Below are 13,074 nucleotides of genomic sequence, written 5' to 3'. Positions count from 1 at the left end.
TTACTGCTCCCTCGGGTCTCCCACCTCAGACTGCTGTTTAACCCCTGACAGCTCCCCGGCGGTCTCTCCCCTCAGACTGTTGTTTAACCCCTTACTGCTCCCCAGCGTCTCCCCCCTCAGACAGCTGTTTAACTCCTTACCCCGCCCTGGGGTCTTCCCCCTCAGACTGCTGTTTAACCCCTTCCTGCTCCCTCGGGTCACCCCCCTCAGACTGCTGTTTAACCCCTTACTGCTCCCTCGGGTCTCTGCCCTCAGACTGCTGTTTAACCCCTTACTGCTCCCTCGGGTCTCCCCCCTCAGACTGCTGTTTAACCCCTTACTGCTCCCTGGGGTCTCCCCCCTCAGACTGCTGTTTAACCCCTTACTGCTCCGTGGGGTCACCACCCTCAGACTGCTGTTTAACCCCTTACTGCTCCCTCGGGTCTCCCCCCTCAGACTGCTGTTTAACCCCTTGCTGCTCCCTGGGGTCTCCCCCCGTCAGACTGCTGTTTAACCCCTTACTGCTCCCCGGGTCTACCCCTCAGATTGCTGTTTAACCCCTTACTGCTCCCCGGAGTCTCCCCCCTCAGACTGCTGTTTAACCCCTTACTGCTCCCCAGTTCTCCCCACTCAGACTGCTGTTTAACCCCTTACTGCTCCCCGGGGTCTCTCCCCTCAGACTGTTGTTTAAACCCTTACTGCTCCCTGGATCTCCACTCTCAGACTGATGTTTAACCCCTTCCTGCTCCCCGGGGTCACCCCCTCAGGCTGCTGTTTAACCCGTTACTGCTCCCCGGGGTCTCCTCCCTCAGACTGCTTTTTAACCCCTTCCTGCTCCGTGGGGTCTCCCCCCTCAGACTGCTGTTTAACCCCTTACTGCTCCCTGGGGTCTCCCCCCTCAGACTGCTGTTTAACCCCTTACTGCTCCCCAGGGTCTCCCCCCTCAGACTGCTGTTTAACCCCTTACTGCTCCCTGGGGTCTCTCCCCTCAGATGCTGTTTAACCCCTTACTGCTCCCCGGGGCTCCCCCTCAGACTGCTGTTTAACCCCTCACTGCTCCCCGGATGTCCCCCCTCAGACTGCTGTTTAACCCCTTACTGCTCCCTGGGGTCTCCCCACTCAGACTGCTGTTTAACCCCTTACTGCTCCCTGGGGTCTCCCCCCTCAGACTGCTGTTTAACCCCTTACTGCTCCCTCGGGTCTCCCCCCTAAGACTGCTGTTTAACCCCTTACTGTTCCCCGGGGTCTCTCCCCTCAGACTGCTGTTTAACCCATTACTGCTCCCCGGGGTCTCCCCCCTCAGACTGCTGTTTAACGTCTTACTGCTCCCCGGGGTCTCCCCCCTCAGACTGCTGTTTAACCCCTTACTGCTCCCCGGGGTCTCTCCCCTCAGACTGCTGTTTAACCCCTTACGACTCCCCTGGGTCTCCCCTCTCAGACTGCTGTTTAACCCCTTACTGCTCGCTCGGGTCACCCCCCTCAGACTGCTGTTTAACCCCTTACTGCTCCCTGGGGTCTCCCCCATCAGACTGCTGTTTAACCCCTTACTGCTCCCTCGGGTCTCCCCACTCAGACTGCAGTTTAACCCCTTACTGCTCCCCGGGTGCTCCCACCTCAGGCTGCTGCTTAACCCCTTCCTGCTCCCCGGGGTCACCCCCTCAGGCTGCTGTTTAACCCCTTACTGCTCCCTGGGGTCTCCCCCCTCAGACTGCTGTTTAACCCCTTACTGCTCCATCGAGTCTCCCCACTCAGACTGCTGTTTAACCCCTGACAGCTCCCCGGGGTCTCTCCCCTCAGACTGCTGTTTAACCCCTTACTGCTCCCGGGGTCTCCCCCCCTCAGACTGCTGTTTAACCCCTTACTGCTCCATCGAGTCTCCCCACTCAGACTGCTGTTTAACCCCTGACAGCTCCCCGGGGGTCTCTCCCCTCAGACTGTTGTTTAACCCCTTACTGCTCCCTGGGGTCTACCCCCTCAGACTGCTGTTTAACCCCTTACTGCTCCCCGGGATCTCCCCCCCTCAGACTGCTGTTTAACCCCTTACTGCTCCCCGGGGTCTCTCCCTTCAGACTGCTGTTTAACCCCTTACTGCTCCCTCGGGTCTCCCACCTCAGACTGCTGTTTAACCCCTGACAGCTCCCCGGCGGTCTCTCCCCTCAGACTGTTGTTTAACCCCTTACTGCTCCCCAGCGTCTCCCCCCTCAGACAGCTGTTTAACTCCTTACCCCGCCCTGGGGTCTTCCCCCTCAGACTGCTGTTTAACCCCTTCCTGCTCCCTCGGGTCACCCCCCTCAGACTGCTGTTTAACCCCTTACTGCTCCCTCGGGTCTCTGCCCTCAGACTGCTGTTTAACCCCTTACTGCTCCCTCGGGTCTCCCCCCTCAGACTGCTGTTTAACCCCTTACTGCTCCCTGGGGTCTCCCCCCTCAGACTGCTGTTTAACCCCTTACTGCTCCGTGGGGTCACCACCCTCAGACTGCTGTTTAACCCCTTACTGCTCCCTCGGGTCTCCCCCCTCAGACTGCTGTTTAACCCCTTGCTGCTCCCTGGGGTCTCCCCCCGTCAGACTGCTGTTTAACCCCTTACTGCTCCCCGGGTCTACCCCTCAGATTGCTGTTTAACCCCTTACTGCTCCCCGGAGTCTCCCCCCTCAGACTGCTGTTTAACCCCTTACTGCTCCCCAGTTCTCCCCACTCAGACTGCTGTTTAACCCCTTACTGCTCCCCGGGGTCTCTCCCCTCAGACTGTTGTTTAAACCCTTACTGCTCCCTGGATCTCCACTCTCAGACTGATGTTTAACCCCTTCCTGCTCCCCGGGGTCACCCCCTCAGGCTGCTGTTTAACCCGTTACTGCTCCCCGGGGTCTCCTCCCTCAGACTGCTTTTTAACCCCTTCCTGCTCCGTGGGGTCTCCCCCATCAGACTGCTGTTTAACCCCTTACTGCTCCTCGGGGTCTCCCCCCTCAGACAGCTGTTTAACCCCTTACTGCTCCTCGGGGTCTCCCCCCTCAGACTGCTGTTTAACCCCTTACTGCTCCCCGGGTCTACCCCTCAGACTGCTGTTTAACCCCTTACTGCTCCCTGGGGTCTCGCCCCTCAGACTGCTGTTTAACCCCTTACTGCTCCCCGGGTCTACCCCTCAGACTGCTGTTTAACCCCTTACTGCTCCCCGGAGTCTCCCCCCTCAGACTGCTGTTTAACCCCTTACTGCTCCCTGGGGTCTCCCCCCTCAGACTGCTGTTTAACCCCTTACTGCTCCCCGGTGTCTCCCCCCTCAGACAGCTGTTTAACCCCTTACTGCTCCCTGGGGTCTCCCCCTCAGACTGCTGTTTAACCCCTTACTGCTCCCTGGGGTCTCCCCCTCAGACTGCTGTTTAACCCCTTACTGCTCCGTGGGGTCACCACCCTCAGACTGCTGTTTAACCCTTTACTGCTCCCTGGGGTCTCTCCCCTCAGATGCTGTTTAACCCCTTACTGCTCCCCCCTCAGGCTGCTGTTTAACCCCTCACTGCTCCCCGGATGTCCCCCCTCAGACTGCCGTTTAACCCCTTACTGCTCCCTGGGGTCTCCCCCCTCAGACTGCTGTTTAACCCCTTACTGCTCCCTGGGGTCTCTCCCCTCAGATGCTGTTTAACCCCTTACTGCTCCCCGGGGCTCCCCCCTCAGGCTGCTGTTTAACCCCTTACTGCTCCCTGGGGTCTCCCCCCTCAGACTGCTGTTTAACCCCTTACTGCTCCCTGGGGTCTCCCCCTCAGACTGCTGTTTAACCCCTTACTGCTCCCCAGGGTCTCCCCCCTCAGACTGCTGTTTAACCCCTTACTGCTCCCTGGGGTCTCTCCCCTCAGATGCTGTTTAACCCCTTACTGCTCCCCGGGGCTCCCCCCTCAGACTGCTGTTTAACCCCTCACTGCTCCCCGGATGTCCCCGCTCAGACTGCTGTTTAACCCCTTACTGCTCCCTGGGGTCTCCCCACTCAGACTGCTGTTTAACCCCTTACTGCTCCCTGGGGTCTCCCCCTCAGACTGCTGTTTAACCCCTTACTGCTCCCTCGGGTCTCCCCCCTAAGACTGCTGTTTAACCCCTTACTGTTCCCGGGGGTCTCTCCCCTCAGACTGCTGTTTAACCCATTACTGCTCCCCGGGGTCTCCCCCTCAGACTGCTGTTTAACGTCTTACTGCTCCCCGGGGTCTCCCCCCTCAGACTGCTGTTTAACCCCTTACTGCTCCCGGGGTCTCTCCCCTCAGACTGCTGTTTAACCCCTTACGACTCCCCTGGGTCTCCCCTCTCAGACTGCTGTTTAACCCCTTACTGCTCGCTCGGGTCACCCCCCTCAGACTGCTGTTTAACCCCTTACTGCTCCCTGGGGTCTCCCCCCATCAGACTGCTGTTTAACCCCTTACTGCTCCCTCGGGTCTCCCCACTCAGACTGCAGTTTAACCCCTTACTGCTCCCCGGGTGCTCCCACCTCAGGCTGCTGCTTAACCCCTTCCTGCTCCCCGGGGTCACCCCCTCAGGCTGCTGTTTAACCCCTTACTGCTCCCTGGGGTCTCCCCCCTCAGACTGCTGTTTAACCCCTTACTGCTCCATCGAGTCTCCCCCACTCAGACTGCTGTTTAACCCCTGACAGCTCCCCGGGGGTCTCTCCCCTCAGACTGCTGTTTAACCCCTTACTGCTCCCCGGGGTCTCCCCCCCTCAGACTGCTGTTTAACCCCTTACTGCTCCATCGAGTCTCCCCCACTCAGACTGCTGTTTAACCCCTGACAGCTCCCCGGGGGTCTCTCCCCTCAGACTGTTGTTTAACCCCTTACTGCTCCCTGGGGTCTCCCCCTCAGACTGCTGTTTAACCCCTTACTGCTCCCCGGGATCTCCCCCCCTCAGACTGCTGTTTAACCCCTTACTGCTCCCCGGGGTCTCTCCCTTCAGACTGCTGTTTAACCCCTTAGTGCTCCCTCGTGTCTCCCCCCCAGACTGCTGTTTAACCTCTTACTGCTCCCCAGGGCTCCCCCCTCAGACTGCTGTTTAACCCCTTACTGCTCCCTCGGGTCTCCCACCTCAGACTGCTGTTTAACCCCTGACAGCTCCCCGGCGGTCTCTCCCCTCAGACTGTTGTTTAACCCCTTACTGCTCCCCAGCGTCTCCCCCCTCAGACAGCTGTTTAACTCCTTACCCCGCCCTGGGGTCTTCCCCCTCAGACTGCTGTTTAACCCCTTCCTGCTCCCTCGGGTCACCCCCTCAGACTGCTGTTTAACCCCTTACTGCTCCCTCGGGTCTCTGCCCTCAGACTGCTGTTTAACCCCTTACTGCTCCCTCGGGTCTCCCCCCTCAGACTGCTGTTTAACCCCTTACTGCTCCCTGGGGTCTCCCCCCTCAGACTGCTGTTTAACCCCTTACTGCTCCGTGGGGTCACCACCCTCAGACTGCTGTTTAACCCCTTACTGCTCCCTCGGGTCTCCCCCCTCAGACTGCTGTTTAACCCCTTGCTGCTCCCTGGGGTCTCCCCCCCTCAGACTGCTGTTTAACCCCTTACTGCTCCCCGGGTCTACCCCTCAGATTGCTGTTTAACCCCTTACTGCTCCCCGGAGTCTCCCCCCTCAGACTGCTGTTTAACCCCTTACTGCTCCCCAGTTCTCCCCACTCAGACTGCTGTTTAACCCCTTACTGCTCCCCGGGGTCTCACCCCTCAGACTGTTGTTTAAACCCTTACTGCTCCCTGGATCTCCACTCTCAGACTGATGTTTAACCCCTTCCTGCTCCCCGGGGTCACCCCCTCAGGCTGCTGTTTAACCCGTTACTGCTCCCCGGGGTCTCCTCCCTCAGACTGCTTTTTAACCCCTTCCTGCTCCGTGGGGTCTCCCCCATCAGACTGCTGTTTAACCCCTTACTGCTCCTCGGGGTCTCCCCCCTCAGACAGCTGTTTAACCCCTTACTGCTCCCCGGGTCTACCCCTCAGACTGCTGTTTAACCCCTTACTGCTCCCTGGGGTCTCCCCCCTCAGACTGCTGTTTAACCCCTTACTGCTCCCCGGGTCTACCCCCTCAGACTGCTGTTTAACCCCTTACTGCTCCCCGGAGTCTCCCCCCTCAGACTGCTGTTTAACCCCTTACTGCTCCCTGGGGTCTCCCTCCTCAGACTGCTGTTTAACCCCTTACTGCTCCCCGGTGTCTCCCCCCTCAGACAGCTGTTTAACCCCTTACTGCTCCCTGGGGTCTCCCCCCTCAGACTGCTGTTTAACCCCTTACTGCTCCCTGGAGTCTCCCCCCTCAGACTGCTGTTTAACCCCTTACTGCTCCCTGGGGTTCCCCCCTCCCCCCCCTCAGTGTGCTGTTTAACCCATTACTACTCCCCCGGGGTCTCCCCCCTCAGACTGCTGTTTAACCCCTTACTGCTCCCTGGGGTCTCTCCCCTCAGACTGCTGTTTAACCCCTTATGCTCCCCGGGGTCTCCCCACTCAGACTGCTGTTTAACCCATTACTGCTCCGTGGGGTCACCACCCTCAGACTGCTGTTTAACCCCTTACTGTTCCCGGGGGTCTCTCCCCTCAGACTGCTGTTTAACGTCTTACTGCTCCCCGGGGTCTCCCCCCTCAGACTGCTGTTTAACCCCTTACTGCTCCCCGGGGTCTCTCCCCTCAGACAGCTGTTTAACCCCTTACGACTCCCCTGGGTCTCCCCTCTCAGACTGCTGTTTAACCCCTTACTGCTCGCTCGGGTCACCCCCCTCAGACTGCTGTTTAACCCCTTACTGCTCCCTGGGGTCTCCCCCCATCAGACTGCTGCTTAACCCCTTCCTGCTCCCCGGGGTCACCCCCTCAGGCTGCTGTTTAACCCCTTACTGCTCCCTGGGGTCTCCCCCCTCAGACTGCTGTTTAACCCCTTACTGCTCCATCGAGTCTCCCCCACTCAGACTGCTGTTTAACCCCTGACAGCTCCCCGGGGGTCTCTCCCCTCAGACTGCTGTTTAACCCCTTACTGCTCCCCGGGGTCTCCCCCCCTCAGACTGCTGTTTAACCCCTTACAGCTCCATCGAGTCTCCCCCACTCAGACTGCTGTTTAACCCCTGACAGCTCCCCGGGGGTCTCTCCCCTCAGACTGCTGTTTAACCCCTTACTGCTCCCCGGGATCTCCCCCCCTCAGACTGCTGTTTAACCCCTTACTGCTCCCTTGGGTCTCCCCGCTCAGACTGCTGTTTAACCCCTTACTGCTCCCCGGGATCTCCCCCCCTCAGACTGCTGTTTAACCCCTTACTGCTCCCCGGGATCTCCCCCCTCAGACTGCTGTTTAACCCCTTACTGCTCCCTCAGGTCTCCCACCTCAGACTGCTGTTTAACCCCTGACAGCTCCCCGGCGGTCTCTCCCCTCAGACTGTTGTTTAACCCCTTACTGCTCCCCGGGATCTCCCCCCTCAGACTGCTGTTTAACCCCTTACTGCTCCCCAGCGTCTCCCCCTCAGACTGTTGTTTAACCCATTACTGCTCCCCGGGGTCTACCCCCTCAGACTGCTGTTTAACTCCTTACCCCGCCCTGGGGTCTCCCCCTCAGACTGCTGTTTAACCCCTTACTGCTCCCTCGGGTCTCTGCCCTCAGACTGCTGTTTAACCCCTTACTGCTCCCTGGGGTCTCCCCCCTCAGACTGCTGTTTAACCCCTTACTGCTCCCTCGGGTCTCCCCCTCAGACTGCTGTTTAACCCCTTACTGCTCCGTGGGGTCACCACCCTCAGACTGCTGTTTAACCCCTTACTGCTCCCCTAGTCCCCCACCTCAGACTGCTGTTTAACCCCTTACTGCTCCCTCGGGTCTCCCCCCTCAGACTGCTGTTTAACCCCTTACTGCTCCCTCGGGTCTCCCCCTTCAGACTGCTGTTTAACCCCTTACTGCTCCGTGGGGTCACCACCCTCAGACTGCTGTTTAACCCCTTACTGCTCCCCTAGTCCCCCCCCTCAGACTGCTGTTTAACCCCTTGCTGCTCCCTGGGGTCCCCCCCCTCAGACTGCTGTTTAACCCCTTACTGCTCCCCGGGTCTACCCCTCAGACAGCTGTTTAACCCCTTACTGCTCCCCGGAGTCTCCCCCCTCAGACTGCTGTTTAACCCCTTACTGCTCCCCAGTTCTCCCCACTCAGACTGCTGTTTAACCCCTTACTGCTCCCCGGAGTCTCCCCCCTCAGACTGCTGTTTAACCCCTTACTGCTCCCCAGTTCTCCCCACTCAGACTGCTGTTTAACCCCTTACTGCTCCCCGGGATCTCCCCCCTCAGACTGCTGTTTAACCCCTTACTGCTCCCCGGGGTCTCTCCCTTCAGACTGCTGTTTAACCCCTTAGTGCTCCCTCGTGTCTCCCCCCCAGACTGCTGTTTAACCTCTTACTGCTCCCCAGGGCTCCCCCCTCAGACTGCTGTTTAACCCCTTACTGCTCCCTCGGGTCTCCCACCTCAGACTGCTGTTTAACCCCTGACAGCTCCCCGGCGGTCTCTCCCCTCAGACTGTTGTTTAACCCCTTACTGCTCCCCAGCGTCTCCCCCCTCAGACAGCTGTTTAACTCCTTACCCCGCCCTGGGGTCTTCCCCCTCAGACTGCTGTTTAACCCCTTCCTGCTCCCTCGGGTCACCCCCCTCAGACTGCTGTTTAACCCCTTACTGCTCCCTCGGGTCTCTGCCCTCAGACTGCTGTTTAACCCCTTACTGCTCCCTCGGGTCTCCCCCCTCAGACTGCTGTTTAACCCCTTACTGCTCCCTGGGGTCTCCCCCTCAGACTGCTGTTTAACCCCTTACTGCTCCGTGGGGTCACCACCCTCAGACTGCTGTTTAACCCCTTACTGCTCCCTCGGGTCTCCCCCCTCAGACTGCTGTTTAACCCCTTGCTGCTCCCTGGGGTCTCCCCCCGTCAGACTGCTGTTTAACCCCTTACTGCTCCCCGGGTCTACCCCTCAGATTGCTGTTTAACCCCTTACTGCTCCCCGGAGTCTCCCCCCTCAGACTGCTGTTTAACCCCTTACTGCTCCCCAGTTCTCCCCACTCAGACTGCTGTTTAACCCCTTACTGCTCCCGGGGTCTCTCCCCTCAGACTGTTGTTTAAACCCTTACTGCTCCCTGGATCTCCACTCTCAGACTGATGTTTAACCCCTTCCTGCTCCCCGGGGTCACCCCCTCAGGCTGCTGTTTAACCCGTTACTGCTCCCCGGGGTCTCCTCCCTCAGACTGCTTTTTAACCCCTTCCTGCTCCGTGGGGTCTCCCCCATCAGACTGCTGTTTAACCCCTTACTGCTCCTCGGGGTCTCCCCCTCAGACAGCTGTTTAACCCCTTACTGCTCCTCGGGGTCTCCCCCCTCAGACAGCTGTTTAACCCCTTACTGCTCCCCGGGTCTACCCCTCAGACTGCTGTTTAACCCCTTACTGCTCCCTGGGGTCTCCCCCTCAGACTGCTGTTTAACCCCTTACTGCTCCCCGGGTCTACCCCCTCAGACTGCTGTTTAACCCCTTACTGCTCCCCGGAGTCTCCCCCCTCAGACTGCTGTTTAACCCCTTACTGCTCCCTGGGGTCTCCCTCCTCAGACTGCTGTTTAACCCCTTACTGCTCCCCGGTGTCTCCCCCCTCAGACAGCTGTTTAACCCCTTACTGCTCCCTGGGGTCTCCCCCCTCAGACTGCTGTTTAACCCCTTACTGCTCCCTGGAGTCTCCCCCCTCAGACTGCTGTTTAACCCCTTACTGCTCCCTGGGGTTCCCCCCTCCCCCCCCTCAGTGTGCTGTTTAACCCATTACTACTCCCCCGGGGTCTCCCCCCTCAGACTGCTGTTTAACCCCTTACTGCTCCCTGGGGTCTCTCCCCTCAGACTGCTGTTTAACCCCTTATGCTCCCCGGGGTCTCCCCACTCAGACTGCTGTTTAACCCATTACTGCTCCGTGGGGTCACCACCCTCAGACTGCTGTTTAACCCCTTACTGTTCCCGGGGGTCTCTCCCCTCAGACTGCTGTTTAACGTCTTACTGCTCCCCGGGGTCTCCCCCCTCAGACTGCTGTTTAACCCCTTACTGCTCCCCGGGGTCTCTCCCCTCAGACAGCTGTTTAACCCCTTACGACTCCCCTGGGTCTCCCCTCTCAGACTGCTGTTTAACCCCTTACTGCTCGCTCGGGTCACCCCCCTCAGACTGCTGTTTAACCCCTTACTGCTCCCTGGGGTCTCCCCCATCAGACTGCTGCTTAACCCCTTCCTGCTCCCCGGGGTCACCCCCTCAGGCTGCTGTTTAACCCCTTACTGCTCCCTGGGGTCTCCCCCCTCAGACTGCTGTTTAACCCCTTACTGCTCCATCGAGTCTCCCCCACTCAGACTGCTGTTTAACCCCTGACAGCTCCCCGGGGGTCTCTCCCCTCAGACTGCTGTTTAACCCCTTACTGCTCCCGGGGTCTCCCCCCCTCAGACTGCTGTTTAACCCCTTACAGCTCCATCGAGTCTCCCCCACTCAGACTGCTGTTTAACCCCTGACAGCTCCCCGGGGGTCTCTCCCCTCAGACTGCTGTTTAACCCCTTACTGCTCCCCGGGATCTCCCCCCCTCAGACTGCTGTTTAACCCCTTACTGCTCCCTTGGGTCTCCCCGCTCAGACTGCTGTTTAACCCCTTACTGCTCCCCGGGATCTCCCCCCTCAGACTGCTGTTTAACCTCTTACTGCTCCCCAGGGCTCCCCCCTCAGACTGCTGTTTAACCCCTTACTGCTCCCTCGGGTCTCCCACCTCAGACTGCTGTTTAACCCCTGACAGCTCCCCGGCGGTCTCTCCCCTCAGACTGTTGTTTAACCCCTTACTGCTCCCCAGCGTCTCCCCCCTCAGACAGCTGTTTAACTCCTTACCCCGCCCTGGGGTCTTCCCCCTCAGACTGCTGTTTAACCCCTTCCTGCTCCCTCGGGTCACCCCCCTCAGACTGCTGTTTAACCCCTTACTGCTCCCTCGGGTCTCTGCCCTCAGACTGCTTTTTAACCCCTTACTGCTCCCTCGGGTCTCCCCCTCAGACTGCTGTTTAACCCCTTACTGCTCCCTGGGGTCTCCCCCCTCAGACTGCTGTTTAACCCCTTACTGCTCCGTGGGGTCACCACCCTCAGACTGCTGTTTAACCCCTTACTGCTCCCTCGGGTCTCCCCCCTCAGACTGCTGTTTAACCCCTTGCTGCTCCCTGGGGTCTCCCCCCGTCAGACTGCTGTTTAACCCCTTACTGCTCCCCGGGTCTACCCCTCAGATTGCTGTTTAACCCCTTACTGCTCCCCGGAGTCTCCCCCCTCAGACTGCTGTTTAACCCCTTACTGCTCCCCAGTTCTCCCCACTCAGACTGCTGTTTAACCCCTTACTGCTCCCCGGGGTCTCTCCCCTCAGACTGTTGTTTAAACCCTTACTGCTCCCTGGATCTCCACTCTCAGACTGATGTTTAACCCCTTCCTGCTCCCCGGGGTCACCCCCTCAGGCTGCTGTTTAACCCGTTACTGCTCCCCGGGGTCTCCTCCCTCAGACTGCTTTTTAACCCCTTCCTGCTCCATGGGGTCTCCCCCATCAGACTGCTGTTTAACCCCTTACTGCTCCTCGGGGTCTCCCCCCTCAGACAGCTGTTTAACCCCTTACTGCTCCTCGGGGTCTCCCCCCTCAGACAGCTGTTTAACCCCTTACTGCTCCCCGGGTCTACCCCTCAGACTGCTGTTTAACCCCTTACTGCTCCCTGGGGTCTCCCCCTCAGACTGCTGTTTAACCCCTTACTGCTCCCCGGGTCTACCCCCTCAGACTGCTGTTTAACCCCTTACTGCTCCCCGGAGTCTCCCCCCTCAGACTGCTGTTTAACCCCTTACTGCTCCCTGGGGTCTCCCTCCTCAGACTGCTGTTTAACCCCTTACTGCTCCCCGGTGTCTCCCCCCTCAGACAGCTGTTTAACCCCTTACTGCTCCCTGGGGTCTCCCCCCTCAGACTGCTGTTTAACCCCTTACTGCTCCCTGGAGTCTCCCCCCTCAGACTGCTGTTTAACCCCTTACTGCTCCCTGGGGTTCCCCCCTCCCCCCCCTCAGTGTGCTGTTTAACCCATTACTACTCCCCCGGGGTCTCCCCCCTCAGACTGCTGTTTAACCCCTTATGCTCCCCGGGGTCTCCCCACTCAGACTGCTGTTTAACCCATTACTGCTCCGTGGGGTCACCACCCTCAGACTGCTGTTTAACCCCTTACTGTTCCCGGGGGTCTCTCCCCTCAGACTGCTGTTTAACGTCTTACTGCTCCCCGGGGTCTCCCCCCTCAGACTGCTGTTTAACCCCTTACTGCTCCCCGGGGTCTCTCCCCTCAGACAGCTGTTTAACCCCTTACGACTCCCCTGGGTCTCCCCTCTCAGACTGCTGTTTAACCCCTTACTGCTCGCTCGGGTCACCCCCCTCAGACTGCTGTTTAACCCCTTACTGCTCCCTGGGGTCTCCCCCCATCAGACTGCTGCTTAACCCCTTCCTGCTCCCCGGGGTCACCCCCTCAGGCTGCTGTTTAACCCCTTACTGCTCCCTGGGGTCTCCCCCCTCAGACTGCTGTTTAACCCCTTACTGCTCCATCGAGTCTCCCCCACTCAGACTGCTGTTTAACCCCTGACAGCTCCCCGGGGGTCTCTCCCCTCAGACTGCTGTTTAACCCCTTACTGCTCCCCGGGGTCTCCCCCCCTCAGACTGCTGTTTAACCCCTTACAGCTCCATCGAGTCTCCCCCACTCAGACTGCTGTTTAACCCCTGACAGCTCCCCGGGGGTCTCTCCCCTCAGACTGCTGTTTAACCCCTTACTGCTCCCCGGGATCTCCCCCCTCAGACTGCTGTTTAACCCCTTACTGCTCCCTTGGGTCTCCCCGCTCAGACTGCTGTTTAACCCCTTACTGCTCCCCGGGATCTCCCCCCCTCAGACTGCTGTTTAACCCCTTACTGCTCCCTCAGGTCTCCCACCTCAGACTGCTGTTTAACCCCTGACAGCTCCCCGGCGGTCTCTCCCCTCAGACTGTTGTTTAACCCCTTACTGCTCCCCGGGATCTCCCCCCTCAGACTGCTGTTTAACCCCTTACTGCTCCCCAGCGTCTCCCCCCTCAGACTGTTGTTTAACCCATTACTGC

This window comes from Hemiscyllium ocellatum, chromosome 1 (assembly GCF_020745735.1).
Source record: "Hemiscyllium ocellatum isolate sHemOce1 chromosome 1, sHemOce1.pat.X.cur, whole genome shotgun sequence".
Taxonomy (NCBI): Eukaryota; Metazoa; Chordata; class Chondrichthyes; order Orectolobiformes; family Hemiscylliidae; genus Hemiscyllium; species Hemiscyllium ocellatum.
Note: the sequence above shows the minus strand (reverse complement) of the source record.